Source organism: Chlorocebus sabaeus, chromosome 17 (assembly GCF_047675955.1).
Source record: "Chlorocebus sabaeus isolate Y175 chromosome 17, mChlSab1.0.hap1, whole genome shotgun sequence".
In the NCBI taxonomy this organism is placed as follows: domain Eukaryota; kingdom Metazoa; phylum Chordata; class Mammalia; order Primates; family Cercopithecidae; genus Chlorocebus; species Chlorocebus sabaeus.
This window is the reverse complement of record NC_132920.1, coordinates 19130577-19142958: the sequence shown is the minus strand read 5'-3', so window position 1 is coordinate 19142958 and position 12382 is coordinate 19130577. Positions and strand designations below refer to the sequence as shown.

At 37.5% G+C, this 12382-nt stretch overlaps 1 long non-coding RNA gene across 1 annotated transcript in view; it reads left to right on the top strand.

Moving 5' to 3' along the window:
* LOC140708925 (uncharacterized) overlaps positions 1–12382 on the top strand; it is a 112469-nt gene that overhangs the window by 45247 nt on the left and 54840 nt on the right. The window contains exon 6 of the long non-coding RNA XR_012089238.1: positions 9220–9424. This is a non-coding gene — a long non-coding RNA (uncharacterized lncRNA). The remainder of the gene's footprint in view (positions 1–9219; positions 9425–12382) is intronic.

The following is a 12382-nucleotide window of genomic DNA, read 5'->3' as shown; positions in this document are numbered from 1 at the left end:
CACGTTGCCTCCCCCAAGGCAATGTACATGTAACAGTAGCATTTCTTTTTAAGCAAGTCTCTAATATCATGAAACTCCTATCACATCTGACACTGTGGGCCACTTCCCTCTTTTCCTGAAACTTTGCTCTGATGATTTTCTGGGACTTTCCTCCTTCCCTGTTTTCTACTCTTCCTCTGTCATTTCTGTTTTCTTTCTCAGCCACTCTGAATGTTGCCACTGTCCCTGGGTCTCACTACTGGCTTCCTGTTTCTATTTTTGTCAATACGACTTGTCATTTAACAATCTCATTGATTTCATGGGTTCAATAAATACTTTCAGGTAATACAAGACTCCCAAATCTATATTTCCCGCTCTAGCATTCTCTCTCAAGCCCTAACACTCTATCTGTCTAAAATTATCTATCGGGATTTCGGGATGTTTCCTTCTGACATCTCAAATTCAATGCGTGCATCTGAAGCAGGTCTCACATCTCTCTTCTCTCGGCAGCCCTCACCAGTGTCCTGTCTATCCCAGGCATGCCTCTTCCTTTGAATTTCCTCTTTGCAAATGAAACAACTTACTTAGGCTCACAATCTTTGCATCCTTTTTCTTTTCCTCATCCAAAATAATCCAAAATAAAATTAGTTGACACATTCTCTCAGGTTTGCCGTTCTAATACCTCTTAAATATAATATATCACTTTCTCTAATTTTTTCTAGCCAAAGTTGTCCAGGACACTACTGTCTCTCACCCGAAATATGCTAACTGTTCTCTCCTATTCTTAATTCCTCTTTTGCATTCATCCTGTAGTAAAGATTCAACTGCTTTAAAAAAAACTAGATTGGAGTATGCCATTTTTTTCTTCAAATTTCTGTGCATGCAAAATATCCTGTTCTGCTCACATTTCTCAGGCTGGCATCCAAGATTCAGTATTGATTTGACCCCACCTCATGATTCAGATCTTAGTTGGCATGACATTTCTTCTGTGAGTCCCTCTCTGAACCCATGGGTTGTGTAGCCCTGATCTGAACTCTCCCAGCACCTTTCCCTCCATCATAACCTGCATCGTGCTTTATTGCAAACACTCATTTACTTACTTATCTTCCCTTAGTCTTTCAAGTGTCTATAAGGACAGAGAGAACAGAATGCTTAGTCATATCCCAGTCCTAGCCTATGGGGGAAATCCAATAAATATTTGTCAAATTAACAAATAAATGAATCTACTCACTGTAAACAAATAAATGGACCTATTCACTCTAAAGTTCTGTAGCTCCGGACAAAGTGACTCATTCTCCCCAGTTTAGCCATTTATCTATCTCAACGTGGTCCTTAGCTGGTCCCACCCACCAGTTTCCACATGGCTAACCTCAACCTACTTTGATAGAAGTGTAAGTAAAAATGCCCCCTCTACTATGAAGTCATCTTTGAGTCTCCCGTGACTGACCTGTTCCACTTCTAAACTGTCACAGTATTTTCTGTGTACCTCTTTTATGGTATTGGGTACTTTCCACTTCGTAGCATGCGTATTTTACTCCCCAATACATCTGTAAGCTCTCTGAAGACAGAACCTTTGTTTGATTTGTTTTTAATCACCCTAAGTACCTAGTGTAATGCCTTTTAAAAAGAAACTCAAAAGATCAATATTTATTGATCTAATGAATCAATACATGGCTTTAATGACCTAATGAATTTCTTCTATCCACAAATAAGACACTCTCTTACTTCAAACCATCAAATCTGTATTTCTCAGAACTGTTTTGTACATTTTTATTGAAACAGATTCTCAATTAGAAAAAAGTGATGTCCCCTCCCTCAGTGATTTTAAGACTTGCACTTAGCTCCACAGTAAAGACCTTGTGCACACAGTTGATTTCTCTCTCTGTGTGCATGTGTGTATGCATGCTGTCTGTATGCAAGTGTGCATACATTTTCAAAATATAAACTACAAGCAAAAAGTATAATGATCACAGATGTACAGTTTGGTAAATTTTCCTATAGTGAGTATATCCATGTAACCAGCACTCAAATAGAGAAACAGAAACGGCAACAGCACACAGAAACTCCCTCATACTCCCTTGCAGTCATTAAGTTTCCAGAGACAACCATCATCTTGACTTCTAATCATATAAATTACATTTTCCTGCTTTCAAACTATGTGTAGATGAAATACTAAAATATGTACTTTTTTATGCACAATCCAAAATTTCATTTATAAGATTCATCCACGTTGTTGTATGCAGCTGTAGTTTGTTCATATTCATTGATGTACAGAATTTCATTGTATCAAGATTCTATAGTTGCTTTGTCCATTCTATAGTGGATGGACATTTTGGTTGTTTTCAGTTTGGGGCTATATGGGTAATGCTGCTATGAACATTTATGTTCTTTTCGTGAACACATTCATACGTTTCAATAGGGCATATATTCAAGAGTAGAAAAATTGAGTCAAAGCACATATAGACCAGACTTTAGAAGATACTTCTAAACAGTTTTCCAAAATGATTGTTTTGATTTATACTCAACTACAGTGTATGAGAATTCCAGTTGTTCTGTAGCTTCATCAATGCATGACAAGGTCATGATTATGATGAGGTTATGATTATTAATAATTAATCATTATTAATTTCATTATTCTGGTGATATGGCATTATATCATATTGTGGTTTTAATAAGCTTTTCTCTGAGAAATGAAATTGAACATCTTACATTATTGATTATTTGCATATCTTCTGTGGCATTCAAGTTTCTTTGTCCATGAGTTTTTTAATCATTTTTTATGGGTTTGTGAGAGTTCATTTTTACATATTTTAATATTAACTTCTTAGTTAGATACAGGTACTACAAATATCTTTTCCCAGTTTGTGGCTTGCTATGCACTCTCTTAAAGGAGCGGACCTGTTTTTCTGCTTCACTGATATTCAAGTTCAAGGACCATACCATATAAGTGTGATTAAAGAAACATTCTTTAGCTTGACAGATCTTACTTTAAGCCAAAGCTGCCCCTCCGTGCTGCCTAAGTTAGATGATAAGAAATATGTGTCAGCCTCCATGGCAGCTGGCAAGTGTCCTAAAACTGCTTGTTCTCTAATCCCTGTGGGAGCCAATTTTTCTGGGTTACACAGAATCACATAACACATAGAGCATCAAGTGAACTGAAGGGGCACCTGATATAGTACATCTAAACTGGGTTCCTCTGAGTTCTAGGGTCCCTTACATGTGAAGTTTAGGACTGAGAACAGAGAACGGGATATGGGGCTTTATACCCCTTTTCAATTTATACAGCTACACATTTGTTTGATTCATTTAAGAGGGTTGCATAAGATTTCATTTGACAAATTTGGAATCCGTGCTTGAAAACCTAGATCTTATTCAACTATCTAACATAGTGTCTATTGACAGTATGGCATTTCCATGTTTGGTTGATGGGTTAAATTGAGTTGCATTTAATTGATGAGAAAACTGAGCTCTGGAGAAGTTAAACAACATAGTAACTTTATACAGTGTATCTGGCATCTCCCATTCACTACATCAGTTCACCCATTGCTTTGGCCACTACCATGCTCTGACGACTTCCACGCTGGCTTTGTCTAGGTTTGCACAGGCACAACAGGCAAAGCCCTACATGAGACCCATACTACATACCTCATGGTTCCTGTTCAGGGACTTCTCTGATGCCTTGTATTGAACACCTCATGGAAATGAAACCAGAGAGTTTCCTGATTCCTCTTGCAGGACGTGTGATGGAGCGTCATTGCTTGGTCACCCTGCAGTTCATACCCCCAGGGGAACATGCAGATGGGCAGCTGCAGAGGCCAACATGAGTGCTTTGGGGCTCTGGCCTCATGGTAGTGTCTAGGGATGGGTGTCTGCAACTCCTGAAGCCCCAGTGGGCATGTGTTACCAAGCTCTTTCAGATTTGCCATCTGCAGATGGCATATGTGTTAATCAACTCAATGTACCCTCTGCCTTATCACAAGCGCAGGGGGTCAACGTGACAGTCTTCTGTATCGCGAGTCCTTGCCCAGTGTACTGGAAGATTTGGATCACACACTGGAAGAATGTGTGCAAAGTTTTATTGAGTGGTAGAGACAGCTTTCAGTGAGATGGATGGGGAGCCAGAACGGGGGGATGGAGTGGGAAGGTGGGCTTCCCCTGGAATCAGGCCACCCAGTGGCCAGACTCTTCTCTGGCTTCCCCTGGCTGAACACCCCTTGTCCTCCAGGCATCCCTCCTCTTCTCTGTTTCTCTGCCATGTTTTTCCACTGTCTTTTGCGCTGGTCCCAACGTTCAACCACTTGTGTGTGTGTCTGTTGAGGTCTCGTGGTGGGCCAAAAGTCAACTTTTGGGGTGCAAAAACAGAAATGCCTGTCCTCATTTAGGTCCACAGGTCTTCAGGCTTGAGGGTGGGTTCTTTGTGAGGGAACCACTCACTTCTAGCCAGTATTTCCCTGTCTCCTGTCTATACCAGAAACACATATAGCACTCACCTATGTGTAAGCCAGAAGTGTAAGGGAGTTAACCTGTACAGGTATCAGGTGACAGCAGATAAATGCTTCACTCTTTTATACTTGGGTGGACAGTACGAGACCTATTTCATAAAGCTCCTGAAGACATCTAGTGGGACGGAATTCTAGTTATCCTGCCTGGTTGCTAGCTTAATAATGCTTCCTTGTATTGGCTTTTTTTCTTTCCTATTTCATTATCTCTTCCCTATACATTTGGTCCTTGCCATGGCACTCTCCAGTATACAACCTCAATGTCCTCACATGAGACATGGTCTCAGTCTGCTTTCAGAGACCCAGACTAAGACACATACCTATTAAGTTGGAAGACCCAAATATTGGACTTTAGTTCTATATACTTAAATGCATTTTCTGCTCCTCTGGCCCAGAAGGTGTGAGCTTTGCAAAAACTTATAATGTCCTTATTTTATTATCTCTCTAAGGAACATCACACCTAGAAGTAGAATTAAACAAACAAAAACCAGTGTCACTGGTTACCACTCACTTTTTCCCCCACAAAAGAATGAAATAACCAGTGTCTGGAAAACTTAGAAACACATACAACATCCATGTGTATGTGTACATAATATCCACCAAATGCTTTTCAGTAGAGACGATGCTATAGAAAAAGAATATATTACAGCACAGAGTGCAGATCTGCACTGCTTCCATTGTGGGCTTAAATATTCAGTCAATGGTTAACTATGATAATTAGTGCAGAACTTATTAACACAGAGAACAAAGGAATTCTAAACTGAGACGATATGAAGAACTCTTTACTGGATATCCAAATACCACGCAGATAATCAGGAAGAGACATCAATGAACATGAACCTGACTGAAAGCCCTATCTGCCACATCACATGGCCAAACCATCATTATTTCAGAGAAGAGGATTCCAAAACAAACACTTACTGTGTCCCCAATTTGTGCCAGACACTGTCTTAGTGCTTCCCTCTTACACTATCACCCCACACAGGCATCCTTTACAATAATATGAGTAATAACATAATTATAATAATAGTAGCTCTCTGTCCTCTTTTATTACATATATATACCCAGCACTATTTTAAACATTTAAAACCATGTTATTTAATATTCATGACAACCTTATGAGGTAAGCACCCTCATTACTCCTACTTTTCAGATGACAAAATTAAGGCTTACAAGACTTGCTGTCTCTTGCCTGGTGAGGGAGAGCAACAGATAGGTCTGTAACTCGAAACCTTGAGTTCTTAAATTCAGATTACTTCTAGAACTTCAACGACTTTTACTTCTCACATGGACATCCAGGTATTAGCGCTGTCTCAGATCTTTCATTCTAACATATTTCAGTCACACTCTGCTGCAAAACTGTGTTCCTCATCTGCCTGATCACCGAATCGTGGCTCAGTTTTGCTATCTGTGGCCCTATATTTCCGAGGAATCTCAACTATTCTCTGGGCCACCCTATCCTCTGAGATATCACTCTTATCATTAGTATTTGGTGAAAATCTGCTCATTAACATGGGCAAATGGATTTTCATTCATCCTGCACAGATAGGCTTTGAAACATAGGCCTTCTTTCAAGGAGATTTCTTCATCCTAGAGAAGCCTAAGATTTACACTTGCAATCCTTTATCATTTGTTTGTGCTTAGGTCTCTGAGAATCTGCTTCCATTTTTAAGACAGCTATTGTGATGTATCATAAATAATCTCAGATGCAAAAGTTTCCTTATTTGCCAAGTAGCCATTCTCAATAATCTTATTGAGATTATGTTCCATAGTTTTAAAAACACTCTATTTAAGGAGTCACTTCCAAGTCCCAAAGTCTCCTCTTTCTGCAAGCATATGACAGAGACACATTAAGGCACATTTTTTTATATATCGCTTTTCCTAGAGCAACAAAATGCCATGTATTTTAAAATAAACTTTCTATTTTAGAATAGTTTTATGTTTACAGAAAAATGTTCAAGAGAGTACAGAGAGTTCCTATATACCCAATACCAGAAAGATCACAGAAGTAAAAAGCTATTTACATCACATCATATGAAATGTACATACTATCAATGTGACTTACCACTGTTGATGTTGACTTTGGTCCTTTAGCTCAGACAGTGTTTCTCAGGCTTCTCCTGTTAATAACATCAAATATAGTATGGCACATTTGTTACATTAATGAAATAATATTGATACTTTGATATTAACTAAAGTCCTTACTTTATACAGATTTCCTTAGTTTTGTCCTTTTGCTATTCCAAAATCTCAGTATTTCATACAGGCTACCACATTACATTTAATCATTTAATTGTCATGTTTTCTTTTTCTTTTCTTTCTTTCTTTTTTCTTTTTCCTTTTTTTTTTGAGACAGAGTCTCGCTCTGCCACCCAGACTGGAATGCAATGGCGTATTCTCGGTTCATTGCAACTTCCACCTCCCAGGTTCAAGCAATTCTCCTGCCTCGGCCTCCCAAGTAGCTGGTATTACAGGGGTCCACCACCATGCCTAGCTAAATTTTTTGTATTTTTAGTAGAGGTGGGGTTTCACCATGTTCAGACTGCTCTGGAACTTCTGACCTTGTGATCCGCCTGCCTTGGCCTCCCAAAGTGCTGGGATTACAGGTGTGAGCCACCGGACCTGGTGAATTGTCATGTTTTCTTAGGCTCCTCTTGGCTGCTACAGTTTCTCAGACTTGCTTTTTTTTTTTTCTTTTTTTGATGACTTTGATAGTTTTAAGAAGTACCTGTCTGGGTAATTTGTTAAATGTCCCTCAATTAGGAGTTGCCTGGTGTTTTTTTCATGATTAGCCTAGGGTTATACATTCTTAGAGAGGAAGATCACAGTACAGACTAGCAAAATGACTTATCACTACTGATGTTGACCTTGATCATCTAGCCAAGTAGCGTTTGTCAGGTTTCTCCATTATAAAATGATTGTTTTTCCCCTTTCCATACTGTACTCTTTGGAAGGAAGTAACTATGTACAGCCCACACTTAAGGAGTGAACAGTTATGCTCCCCTTCATTAGGGTGGAGTATCTAAATAATTTACTTGAAATTCTTCTATATGGGTGATTTGTCTTTTCTCCTCCATTTACTGATTTATTGAATTATTTATATGCGCTCACAGATATAATACTTATTTAATACTTTGGGCTATAAATACTGCTTTTCTTATGCTCCAGTTGTTCCAGGTTGACCATTGAGAGCTGCTTCTGTTGTCCTTGTAACATAAATTCATCATTATGGGTTTTCAGTTTGTTTGTTTGTTTGTTTTGCTTTATTACTTCTTCATTTCTGAGCCACAAAGTGCCATGATGCTTGAGGTCATTTTGTATATTTCCAGCCCTGGTGCTCAAATCAACCATTTCTCCAAGAAGTCCTGCTTACCTTTACTAGAGAATGGTATTAGACACCAAGATCTTGGCGCTAGGTGTGCTTGTTGCTAACTGGTTGTTTTTAGGCTGCCTCAACTGACAGAAGAGGAAAATAAATGTCTGTATACTTACCCCTATACATACACATATTTATAAATATTTCTATTCATAACTATCTGTATATTAAGCTAAACATGAGTTGATACTGAAGTGTCCAAATCTAAACTACTACCACATGGATTATTCTAGCTTCCTCCCCTTGTTTTTCTACAGATTTCTACTCCAGCAGTGAGAAACTTAGCTATCATCATCTGTCATCTATTTACTTCATTGTTCAATCCCAGTGTACCCGTATAGCAATAACAGAATTAATAACCCATACTCCCATGGAAAACAACTTTATCATCTAAAGTACAGAGCATTGCCATGTTTTTTAAATGTATGTATGAAAAGATAATTCTAAGGGGCTCTCTTCATTTTTTCACCTTTGATTTCTAAATTTTATTCACTTTACAAGTAGAACAAAAACTACAGACCAGAAAAAAATATATATATCTCTAGTATCTAGAAAAAGTCTTAGGAAAGAGTAAAACTGAAGTCCACAAATATAGAGTTGGTACCTCAGGACTATGAGAGGAGTGAGTGCAATTTCAGATACGACTTTAACAACCCCAGCACAGGGAGCTGTGTTGCTGTCTTTGAGTACAGCACAAAGCTGTCTTTGATTGACAGGCTATCTGAAAGCTGGTGGCAGGCAACAATAGCCCTTTACTTTCTTTCTTCAGTACCCCAACTTGAGAAACAACTCCAGGCTCACCCTTATCATTGCTAGGTGAATGTAGAGGAAAAAACTAGAAACTCTTTCTTTAAAAAGAAAAAAAAAAAAAGCTTTAGTTTTTAAAGCCACTTTGAGTTCACAGCAAAAACTGTACACAGAGTACACAAAGAGCTCCCCCATACAGCCTGCCCTCACACAAGCACAGCCTCTCCTACTATCAACATCTTGTATCACAGTGACACATTTGTTATAATTGATAAACTTACACTGACACACTGCTGTCACTCCAAATCCATAGTTTATATTAGGGTTCACTCTTGGTGTTGTATACATTCTAGGGATTTTACAACTGTATAATGGCATGTACTCACCTATTCAGTATCATGCAGAATAGTTTTACTGGCCTAAAAATGCTCTGTGTCCTGCCTATGCCTCCCTTTCTCCTGCTTAATTCCTGGCAACCACTCATCTTTTTACTACCTTCACAGTTTTATCTTTTCCAGAATGTCATATAATCGGAATTATATAGCATTTGGCTTTTTCTCAAATTGGCTTCTTTCTATTAGTAATATGCATTTACACTTCTTCCATGTATTTTTATAGCTTATTTCCTTTTTACAATAAATAATATTCCATCATCTGGATGTACCACAGTTTATTTATCATTCACCTACTGAAGACCATCTTGCTTCCAGGTTTTGACAATATGAGCAAAGTTGCTGTAAACATGTGTGTGCAGGTTTTTGTGTAGATAGAGTGTTCAGTTCATTTTGGTAAATACCAAGGAGCACCACTTCTGGGTTATATGGTAAGTTTGTTTCGTTTTATAAAGAAACTGCCAAACTGTCTTCCAAAGTGGCTATACCTTTTTGTATTCCCACCTGTAATGATTGAGAGTTCCTGTTACTCCAACTCTATCCTGTGCTGTCAGTGTTCTGGATTTTAGTTCTTCTATGTGCGTGGTGATAATTCATTGTTTTTCTAATTTGCATGATGTTGCTTTAATGCCATGATTTTAAACATCTTTTTATATGCTTATTGCCATCTGTATATCTTTTTTGGTAAAGTGTCTGTGTATATCTTTGGCTCATTGTCTTTGGGTTGTTTGTTTCTTATTGTTGAGATTTAAGAGTTCTTTGTACATTTTGGATAAGTCTATTATCAGATATGTCTTTTGCAAATGGTTTCTCCCCATTTCAAGCTTGTCTTTTCATTCTCTTAACAGTGTCTTTTGCAGAACAATTTTTTTTTATTTCAATGAAGTCTAACCTTTGTTATTTCTTTTATGAATCATTTATTTGATGTTATATCTAAAACATCATTTCTAAACCAAGGTCATCTTGGTTTTCTCCTATGTTATCTTCCAGGAGTTTTATTGTTTTGCATTTCACATTTAGGTTAGAGTTCATGGTTAGGTAATTTTTGTGAAGGCATAAGGTCTGTAACTATATTCACTATTTGCCATGTGGATGTTGAGTTGTTCCAGTACCATTTGTTGAGAAGACTAGCTTCTCTCCATTGTATTGCCTTTGCTAATTTGTCAAAGATCAGTTGACTATATTTATGTGGATCTACTTTGGAGCTCTCTATTCTGTCCCATTGGCCTATTTGTTTATTTTTTTGCCAGTGCCAAACTGCCTTGATTACTGTAGCTTTGTCTTGAAGTTGGATGGTGCCAGTCCCCCAACTTTGTTCTCCTTCCATATAGGCTCTGTTTTAGGCCAATTCCTTCTGAATGTAGTGCAAAGGCATTTAACCATATTCTCTTTTTCTCTTCCTAGCTTTTCACCTTTCCTACAGTATTTGTCTTGGGAATAACTGACAAAGTGGTATTCTGCCTTTTTTTTTCTCTCTGACCTTAAGAAAATTTGATATTAGAAACATTTCTCTGTTAATGCTTCTGATAGGAAGAAGCTGGTCTAACAAGGCGGGTAAGACAAAAGAGACCGAGAGAGATAGAGAGACCAACTTCCTGGATGCTTCTGTAGTGATTCCAGACACTTTCTTCCTGGAAGATGCCAGGCAAATGAGCTTCACTGAGCATGCATCCTTCTTAGGCCAGACCCTCTCCTATGACCACAAGGAATTGGATAAATAGTTTTAAACACTGACTGGTGAAAAGCGTTCTTTGCTACATAAAGTTCAAAAATAAGGAAATATTGCAAGGAAAAGATTCCACAAAACCTGAAGTATATTTTCCTAATGCTGGTCACACAGGAAAAAGTAAAAATGCAGTTTTTAAAAAACTATAAATATAATGTGTATATTGTTCTAATTAGAAAAAATGTCCTTCAAGTATTTAGTAGTATTCAAAATAGGCATTTTTTTTTTTTCATTTTAAGTTCTGGGATATATGTGCAGAACATGCAGGTTTATTACATAAGTATACACGTGTCATGGTGGTTTGCTGCACCTATCAACTTGTCATCTAGGTTTTAAGCCCCACATGCATTAGATATTTGTCCTAATGCTCTCCCTCTCCTTGCCCACCATCCCCAACCGGCCCCAGTGTGTGATGTTCCCCTCCCTGTGTCCATCTGTTCTCACTGTTCAACTCCCACTTATGAATGAGAACATGCAGTGTTTGATTTTCTGTTCCTGTGTCAGTTTTCTGGGAATGATGGTTTCCAGCTTCATCCATGTCCCTGCAAAGGACATGAACTCATTCTTTTTTATGGCTGCTTAGTATTCCACAAAATAGGCTTAAAAATCTTTACAATGCTTGGGGCTAAAGCAGGTACTTCAAAACTTCCTTTTGTTACATCAGTGAGATTCATTTAATAATCATATTTTAGAATGCTTTAGTGAAAATAATTTTTATTGTCATTAGGTGTTTAAATATTCAATACAAGTAATTTTCATTTTTGTTAATTTTCGTAGTAAAAGTGGATACTTCAGACATATGCTTTCTTTCACTCATAGAAGCATATTCAAATTGTTTTAGTAACACAGAATTAAGAAATTTTCTCATGTTTCATTTAAAATGAATAGTGCATTTCTGGATGCAAAGAGCTATCAATAAGAAAGGTAAGAAATGTGCTTTATTTTCTAGACTACCTGAAATAGCCACAGGTATATTTACTAGGTCTCCACTAAGAATCTTATAAGTAATATTGTTACTAGTTTTAGAAATGAAATCTTCATTTGGAAGAAGTGTCCTTAGAAAGTATTTATTTATAAGTAATGAAGAGGACTAGATAGAATCATTCTTGAAGAGCAGTAATCCACAATACAAAACCACCTGGTACTATTTTTAAACATCAGTATAACATGCATTTTCTATTCAATAGGAGATGATTATTATTTGGAAAGTTTTGCCTCCCAGCACTTTCTGAGTCATTATCATTACATATATAAATGTACCTTACAGAAGAAGAGAGTTCACATGATAGTTGTCATTGCTTATGTACTATTCTTGTTTCTTGTTTTGGCCTAGTCCTTAGTCTTACCAAATTTGTTTGAAGCAACTTACTCTGGAATGCATCCTGGAAAAGTGTGTAATCCAATATTGCTTTGTAGCACAAATCATCTCTCTCAGATTAATCAAACACAACTTCACACTCTACCACACATTTTATACAATAATAGGATTATCTTGCAATTTATCAAATGGGGACAATTTTGAACATGAAAAAGTATGTGTTAAATATTACTTTGGGACAACAGGCACAAACTGGACATGTCATATAAATGGAATATACAACATGTAGTCTTATGTGTCTGGTTTCTTTCACTTAGCATAATGCCGTCAGGGTTCATCCATGTA